Source organism: Charadrius vociferus, unplaced genomic scaffold (assembly GCF_000708025.1).
Source record: "Charadrius vociferus isolate BGI_N301 unplaced genomic scaffold, ASM70802v2 scaffold361, whole genome shotgun sequence".
Lineage (NCBI taxonomy): Eukaryota > Metazoa > Chordata > Aves > Charadriiformes > Charadriidae > Charadrius > Charadrius vociferus.
Genome location: NW_009646657.1, coordinates 94,885 through 102,680, shown reverse-complemented (window position 1 = coordinate 102,680; position 7,796 = coordinate 94,885). Strand labels below are relative to the sequence as shown.

Sequence of the window (7,796 nt, the reverse complement as noted above, 5' to 3'; positions counted from 1 at the left end):
GAGCTACCTTGATGGCCTCTAGAAATGCAAGATGGACCAGGAATGGAGACCACAATGAGGTGGCAAATAGAGGATATGGGCAATAACTCACCAACATGTGCTTCTGCAGTCAAGACATGCCCAGTCTGTTTGCACAAACCCCACAGCAGGCTCAGGGCTCAGGTGATAGCACCGAGGGCATGTGCATGTACCAGAGCTGTCTGGCTGCAGCTCGGGCCAACGCTGTCACTCCTGCCTGCAGATGGGATGGAGGAGAGGGAATGCCTTAAGCAGGAACGTAGGACAGGAGAAGACATGTCCGGGAAACCACACTGATGCCCACACAGCAGGCAGACGTGGTGGTGGCAAACTAGCTGCTGCTCTTGGAGGCTTTGCTGATCCTTGCCACAAGATGGGGCTGGGTAACGCTCAAGGAAAGCTGCTTTCTGCCTGCCACCATGGCTTGTCCCACAGAGCCGTGTTATGAGCGCCAACAAGTCCCCATCTTGCCCACGGCTTGCTGGAGACTCTGGGAAAGGCTGCTGACACTGCTGATATCTCAAGATACCACATTCAAAGCATCTTCTCTGTAGAAGCTGCTCTTGTCTCTGTACCGCTGCAACACATGGTTGCTGGAAACTGTAGTAAGTAATTTAGCAAAAGAATATTGCTTCAGCTAAAATGGATGTGTGCTTGCTATGGCTTCAGCTAAGATGGGTGTGTGCTTGCAATGCGTTTGGAAAAGGGATAGTGTCAGATAGGATATCAGATAAAAGCAACAGCTGGAAGTACCGAACCATTGCAAAACAAAAGGTGGTGTAGTTAGCTAAGATAACCACAGAAGTGTAAAGAATAAAGAAGCCACAAGAAGGACATGGTGATAAAGACTTTGAGCCTCCCTTCGATAACAACCAGGAAGACACTTAAAGAAGAAGCATATCGCCTGCCCCACTAGAAAGGAGGGGGCATGTTCAGGGGTGGGTTGCATTCCAAGGACTCATTGACTATGTAATTGGGGGGTGGGTTGTATTCTAAGACCTCATTGATTATATAATTGGGGGTGGGTTGCGTTCCAAAAACTCATTGATTATGCAAATTATTTTTGAAGAAAAAACATGAATAAGTTTTTTCTTAAAATTTCAATAAGGAACATGAAATAAACCCAAGCATTTGTAAAGGGAAAATGAGCCACAGGGGGAGAAATCCCCTGTGTAACTCCCAGCGCTGTAATAAATATTCTTTGCTCCACCGAATTTGCCCCGACTCAAATTCAATATGGTGAGTGCGTTTCTCACAAAACCACGTGGTCCATTTTGCTTCCTCTTCTTTTTTAGTTTTGTGGTCCATGTTTGCCAACAGGAATGCTGGAAAAAATGGTCTGCTTCAGGAAGCACTGAGAGCAAATTTGTCTTGTGTCTCGAAAGATCCACCTGCCCAGCCAGCCTGGCCTCCCATGTTGGTGAAGGAGTGGACAATACCAGAGAAACCTCTGAATGAACTGGAGACTCTGGCTTTCTAATGCTCACCTGTTGACCGAGCTTTGAGATCTTGGAAATGCCTTGTTGAAACAAATGGGGAGGAAGAAGGATCAAGATGTCAGGGTGGGAAGGGACAGCTGTGCCCCATACCATGTATCACTTGTACACCAATGCGTGTGCCTGTACACCAGTGCGTGTAGCATGGGGAATAAACAGGATGAGTTAGAGATCTGTGTGCAGTCACAGGACCATGATCTCATTGCAATTACTGAGACGTGGTGGGATGGCTCACATGACTGGAACACTGTCATGGAGGGCTATGTTCTCTTTAGGAAGGATAGGCCGGTGAGGCGAGGCGGTGGAGTTGCTCTTTATGTGAGAGAGCAACTGGAACGTATCGAGCTCTCCCTGGGAACAGATGAAGAGCAAGTTGAGAGCTTGTGGGTAAGGATCAAGGGGCAGGGTAATATGAGAGACACAGTTGTGGGTGTCTATTACAGGCCACCTGATCAGGATGGGGAAGTTGATGAGGCCTTCTACAGACAGGTGAGAATCGCCTCACAATCACAGGCCTTGATTCTCATGGGGGACTTCAACTACCCTGATATCTGCTGGGAAGGCCACACAGCTGGGCACGTACAGTCCAGGAGGTTCCTCCAGTGCATTGATGACAACTTTTTGACTCAGGTGGTGGAGGAACCTACAAGGAGAGGTGCTTTACTGGACCTGATACTCACAAACAAAGAGGGACTGGTGGAGGATGTAAAGGTTGGGGGCAGACTGGGCTGCAGCGATCATGAGAAGATAGAGTTCAGGATTAAGTGTAGAATAGACAAAATGACAAGTAGAGTTGAAACCCTAAACTTCAGGAGGGCTAAATTTGATCGTTTCAAAGAATTGCTTGGGCAAATCCCATGGGAAAGGGCTCTAGAGGGTAAGGGGGCTCTAGAGAGCTGGCTGCTATTTAAGCGTCACCTCCTCCAAGCTCAGGATCAGTGCATCCCAAAGAGAAAGAAATCAGGCAAGGGGAGAAGGAGACCTGCTTGGCTGAGCAGGGACCTTCTGAAAAGGCTCAGGTGGAAGAAGGGAGTTTACAATAGGTGGAAGAAGGGGCTGACTGCTTGGGAGGAATACAAGAATGCTGTCAGGGTATGCAGGGAGGAAACAAGGAAAGCCAAGGCAGCCTTGGAATTGAACCTGGCGAGGGATGTCAAGGCCAACAGGAAGGGTTTCTTTAAGTATATAGGAGACAAAAGGAAAACTAGGGAAAATGTGGGCCCGTTGTTGAATGAGACAGGTGCTGTGGTGACGGATGATGCAGAGAAGGCGGAGTTGCTAAATGCCTTCTTTGCTTCTGTCTTCACTGTTCGGGCCAGTCCTTGTGAGACCCCGACTTTGCAGGTAACAGAGAAAGTCTGGGGGAAACAAGACTATCCCTTGGTTGACAAGGAGCACGTTAAAGATCAGTTAGATAAATTGGATATACATAAATCCATGGGGCCTGATGGGATGCACCCTCGGGTGCTGAGGGAGCTGGGGGAAGTCATTGCTGGGCCTCTCTCCATTATCTTTGAAAGGTCCTGGAGGACAGGTGAGGTGCCTGAGGACTGGAGGATAGCCAATGTCACTCCAGTCTTCAAAAAGGGCAGGAAGGATGACCCGGGAAACTACAGGCCGGTCAGCCTCACCTCCATCCCTGGGAAGATGATGGAGCAGCTTGTTCTGGGAGTCATCTCAAAGCACCTGGATGAAAAGAAGATTATCAGAAGTAGTCAACATGGATTCACCAAGGGGAAGTCATGTCTGACTAATCTGATAGCCTTCTATGACAAAGTAACTAGATGGGTGGATGAGGGGAGGGCAGTGGATGTTGTCTACCTTGACTTTGGCAAGGCTTTCGACACTGTCTCCCACATCATCCTCACAGGAAAGCTTAGGAAGTGTGGCTTAGATGAATGGACGGTGAGGTGGATTGAGAACTGGCTCACAGATAGAGCTCAGAGGGTTGTGGTTAGTGGCGCAGAGTCTAGTTGGAGGTTAGTAACAAGTGGTGTCCCTCAGGGGTCAGTACTGGGCCCAGTTTTGTTCAACATATTCATCAATGATCTGGATGAAGGGATAGAGTGTACCATCAGCAAGTTTGCTGATGACACAAAACTGGGAGGAGTGGCTGACACGCCAGAAGGCTGTGCTGCCTTACAGCGTGACCTCGCCAGGCTGGAGAGTTGGGCAGAAAGAAACCTTATGAAGTTCAACAAGGGTAAGTGTAGGGTACTGCACCTGGGGAGGAATAACCCCATGCACCAGTACAGGTTGGGGGCTGACCTCCTGGAGAGCAGCTCTGTGGAGAGGGACCTGGGAGTCCTGGTGGACAACAGGATGACCATGAGCCAGCAATGTGCCCTGGCGGCCAAGAAGGCGAATGGCATCCTGGGGTGCATCAAGAAGAGTGTGGCCAGCAGGTCGAGGGAGGTCATCCTCCCCCTCTACTCTGCCCTGGTGAGACCGCATCTGGAGTACTGTGTCCAGTTCTGGGCTCCCCAGTTCAAGAAAGACAGGGAACTGCTGGAGAGGGTCCAGCAAAGGGCAACAAAGATGATTAGGGGACTGGAGCACCTTTCTTATGAGGAAAGGCTGAGGGACTTGGGTCTCTTTAGTCTAGAGAAAAGAAGATTGAGGGGGGATCTTATTAATACATACAAATACTTAATGGGAGGATGCCAGGGGGATGGGAGTAGTCTTTTTTCAGTGGCACCCAGTGATAGGACGAGGGGTAATGGGCATAAACTTGAACATAGGAAGTTCCATCTTAACATGAGAAGGAACTTCTTTACTTTGAGGGTAGTGGAGCACTGGAACAGGCTGCCCAGAGAGGTGGTGGAGTCTCCCACTCTGGAGACATTCAAAACCCGCCTGGACGCTGTCCTGTGTAACGTGCTGTAGGTGACCCTGCTCTGGCAGGGGGGTTGGACTAGATGATCTCCAGAGGTCCCTTCCAACCCTAACCATTCTGTGATTCTGTGATACCAGGTGTCTCCTATGTACTTAGGGCCACGCTGGGGTTTCCTTGGTTTGGTGGAAAAGAAACTCCTCCAGAAAAGGGAGCAAGTGGAGGCTTAGTACTGCCTAGTGCTGCCTTGTGCTGCCTTGCAGAGCACATCCACTGCCACTCCAGGCCAGCTTGGAGAGCTGGGTGGGCAGAAGAACATTGCTGGCACCTGCAGTGTTAGTCCCTGCAGTGCTCTGCTGACGTGGCAGGGCTTGATGCTGCTCCCTAACCTGTGTTCAGTCTCTGCCCAACTTCTTCCTCCATAATCAGATTTCTTCATCTATTGATTTCCTGGTTTCAACTGCCATATAATTCCCAGCCTGTTGTCTCCTTGGGGACTTGTATCACCTGTGGGTGAGCAGGGCAGCTCCTTGTCAGTGCTGCCAGGGAGACGGCCATGCTTCCAGCCCTGTCCTGAGCATCATCTGGCAGAGGCTGTGGGGCTTGTGCCAAGGTCCCCCTTGGCTCCTAGCTTATTATCTTGTTGCCTCCACCACAAGCCCTGGCCCTCAGATGCTGCAGGGTCTTGCCCCTGTGTCTTCCCTGGATTTTGCCCCCCTTCACTGCCCCAAACCCTGCCTGTCTGTGACCCTGGGCTCCAAAGCTACACCCAGCCCTGGGGGTCCTCAGTGTTTACCCCCACTGTAAACGCTGATGTAACGCTGATGCCCCTCTGGGGCATCTTTGTGACTCCCCATCTCTGTCCCAGGTCCAAGCCCCCATGCTGTGTCCCTGCCCTGGATCCATGTCACCCTGACATAGCCCCATGGTGACCCACAGCACTTCTTAAGGGACATCTGAGGGAAGTTGGTAGACCATCTGCCAGGGCTCTGCAAGCACCAGCAGTGCTCTTAGTAGCCCTGCCCAACCTCACCTTCTGCTCGTGGCTCTGTAGACTCCATTTAATGTCAGCCCGAAGCACCTAGGCTGTACCTTTACCTGTGTCTATCTCTATCCCTTTCTAATCTCCCTATGCATAGGTGGACCTTGGACCTACACTGCAGGTAGCCTTTTCCCCAGTCCTGTCTCCCAGATGGACCTTGGACCTATGATGCAGCCTCATCTCTTGTTCAGCCTCCATCTCCTGCTGCTCCTAGGCTACCCCAGGCTGAAGCCAGAGCTGTCACGGGAGGCTTCCCATGCTGCCACCGCCTCCGACCCTAGATGCTCCTTTAGGGAGGGCACCTATGGCTCATCCTGCCCCCAGCTCTCCTTGCTTATTGGCAGGGAGCTGGGATGGAAGGGGGTGCCATTGCTCTGCTGATCACTTAGTCTTGGTCACAGCAAATGCTTAATTACACTCTGGACCTGATTTGATACTAGATATGAGTTTTAGTTTTTCTTTTTCTGCTTGAACATCTCCATGGCTTCTGAACTAGACAAAAGGGTTTCCTTTCTGCCATCTCTTGCAGAGATGGTCAAAAATCAGTGCCCTGCCAAAAGCCAGTGACAGACTTTTGACCCTCCCAGCTATCCTTTGGAGATCATGAGTATCATCAAAGACAAGGCAGCTCTAACAATTTTTGCTGGGTGAAGGTTTGCCCCTATGCTGCCCTGATTAGGTTTAGGCACTTTTCTCAGAGAGCACAAGAGCCAGCATCTCACCCTTCACACATCACTTATTCCCAGCCCTGTGTTTGCAGGAGAGTTGAATGTAGGCAAACCGGTATAAACCCACAAAAGCTCATTTCTGCCTTTTGCTTTGATAGAGACTCACATCTGAGTTTCACAGTTGGTGAAATCTGGACCCAAGAACATCCACAGCAACCTCCCCCATGGCTGCAGAGCAGGCAGCTGATCTCCAGGTGAACTGACTGTCCAAGTGGGCCAGGGAGATTATTATCTTCTGCCTGGGCTGCTGTCTCTTTCAATATCTACACACTTGGCTGTCCAAGTTCCCGCTGCGCCTTGCTTTGAGTCCTTGACCAGCGCCTCAAAGCTTCCCTGCCTGCAGGTGAGCCCACATGAACAGGCAGGAACAGCCCCGGTGACATCCTGCTTTAGTCAACCACAGAATTTTGTGGTTTAGATAGCCTCCCTGCTGACCCACTTTGATGCCTTGTGCCTTTCCTGCGTCACACAGGAGGCTGGACTGAAAACTTGCAGAGGTCCCTTCTCACCAAGACCTCTGGGAGTCTGTGTACAGTGGGTGATGACCAACCCAAGGCAGGTCAGCAGGGAGAAAACAGGTATAGCTGTATGGTTTTGCCTCTTGTCCAGTACAGTTCCAGGCACCTGATTTTGGGGCCTGGAGCTCAGGTAGGACATTCACAGCCCCCTCCCTGCTGCAAGTAGTGCCAGAGACACCCCTAGAGGGTTCCTCATTTTTAGGCTTGAAACATGTGCAGTGTCCCAAGCCTGACTCTGCTTTGCAGGAGATGCCTTATGAAGTCTGTTTGCTTAAAACCGCTCTAGGTCTTGCTCCATCTCTGACACAAAGTCCACCCCCAGTGGGTGGAAAGAGGTAAATCAGGTGTTTTTTTCCCAGAGGAAAGCTGGCAGTAGGTGTAGGACAGCAATGTAGAGCTGCCTTGCAAAGGCACTGGGGTTTGTAGGAACTGGGGAGGAGAAGTCCAGGAGGAGAGCATTGGGGGCAAAGAGGGGCTGGAGGGCTTTGGCCAAACAAGAGACCATGCGTGCTCTTCCCAAATCTGGGGTCTCCCACGGGTTCTGGAAACTGCTTTCCCACAGACCTGCCTGCCACTGAGACACCCGAGAGCTGGGGAGCCCGCAGTGCTAGCAGCTGGGACACCTTCTTCCTGCAGCTTCCCTTTTCCACTTGATGGAGGCACTGGAGTGCAATGTCCAGGGCTAAGCTGGATCTTTGCCTGCCTTATTAAAAAGCATGGCTAAATTACTTGGTCTCTACGTATGGTCTAGCAAGGTCATAAATAAATGTATTAACACATTTCCCATCAAACTGACATCAGCTCTGCTGACCTGGGACATTTTTGATACCATTAGCTGCTTCTGCTTTGCCCCTTGGCAAGAACCAATCATGTTTCATTTCAAGAATTTATCCCTGGAATTTGCAGACAGCTTAAAAGAAAAAACAACACATACAACGTGTCTGGGTCTGGCTTTCTATCCTTAACAGCTCTGTCTGCAACATGCTGGCATGTAAGGCGAGTCTTTCCAGTGAGAGGGTAGGAAAAACTTGGCAGTGGAGGCTGTAGAGCTGTCAGGATGCTGAAGGGGAGACTAGGGAAGGGGATGGGCTGACTCTTGAGGACCATCACTCCATGCTCCTCTGTACCCGCGTGGGAATAAAAGAGCTGTTCCCACAGTGC

At 50.7% G+C, this 7,796-nt stretch overlaps 1 protein-coding gene across 1 annotated transcript in view; it reads right to left on the bottom strand.

The window, feature by feature from the left end:
- Positions 1 to 4,676, bottom strand: part of NDUFA10 (NADH dehydrogenase (ubiquinone) 1 alpha subcomplex, 10, 42kDa) — a 48,699-nt gene extending 44,023 nt beyond the window's left edge. The window contains exon 1 of the mRNA XM_009889056.1: positions 4,648 to 4,676. The gene's annotated coding sequence lies outside the window, so the exon portion shown is untranslated. The remainder of the gene's footprint in view (positions 1 to 4,647) is intronic.
- Positions 4,677 to 7,796: the final 3,120 nt, after the last annotated feature.